This window comes from Camelus bactrianus, unplaced genomic scaffold, assembly GCF_048773025.1.
Source record: "Camelus bactrianus isolate YW-2024 breed Bactrian camel unplaced genomic scaffold, ASM4877302v1 HiC_scaffold_40, whole genome shotgun sequence".
Taxonomy (NCBI): Eukaryota; Metazoa; Chordata; class Mammalia; order Artiodactyla; family Camelidae; genus Camelus; species Camelus bactrianus.
This window is the reverse complement of record NW_027413956.1, coordinates 1681853-1682461: the sequence shown is the minus strand read 5'-3', so window position 1 is coordinate 1682461 and position 609 is coordinate 1681853. Positions and strand designations below refer to the sequence as shown.

Sequence of the window (609 nt, the reverse complement as noted above, 5' to 3'; positions counted from 1 at the left end):
TCAAGAGGATAATGAGTGTGAGTGGACAAGCTCACGAGAAGAGGTGTGGAGGGGTAGCTCTCACCCTTCTGCACATGGGAAGCATCTGGGAGCTTTTAAAAAACAGTGTGCACCAGCCTGGAGTGGGGCCTTTGTGCTGTTTTTTGTTTTTATAATCTTTCTTTTTTGTTGTTGGAGGGGTAATTAGCTTTATTTATTTTAATGAAGATACTGGGAATTGAACCCAGGAACTCATGCATGTTAAGCATGTGCTCTACCACTGAACTATACCCTCCCCACCTTTTTTTTTTGTTTGTTTTTAGACATTAGCTCTACTGAGCAGTCAGGGTTGAGAATCAACCTGTAAAGAGTAGACAGCCTTGGAGTAGAGAGCAAGGAGAAGCTGCCCAGAATCCTGCAAGCCCCACCAGGGGCAGCCAGAGACACAGGGAGCCTCGGGTGGGCTGTGAGGAATGTGAACTCAACACTCCCCAATGGTGAAGATGACAAAAATGTTTCAAGCACCCACTTCCCAGCAGCGTTTGTTCTGACTTTACTAGATTTCCAATAATACTGAGTGAGAATAGAAATAATCTGGACACAGGGGTCAAATTCAATTGCTGGTTCTGA

General features: G+C 44.8%; 1 non-coding gene across 1 annotated transcript; it reads right to left on the bottom strand.

Moving 5' to 3' along the window:
- Positions 1–202: 202 nt before the first annotated feature.
- On the bottom strand, positions 203–274 carry TRNAV-AAC (transfer RNA valine (anticodon AAC)). The gene has a single exon. It is a non-coding gene; the product is annotated as a tRNA-Val (tRNA).
- Between the last annotated feature and the right edge of the window lie 335 nt (positions 275–609).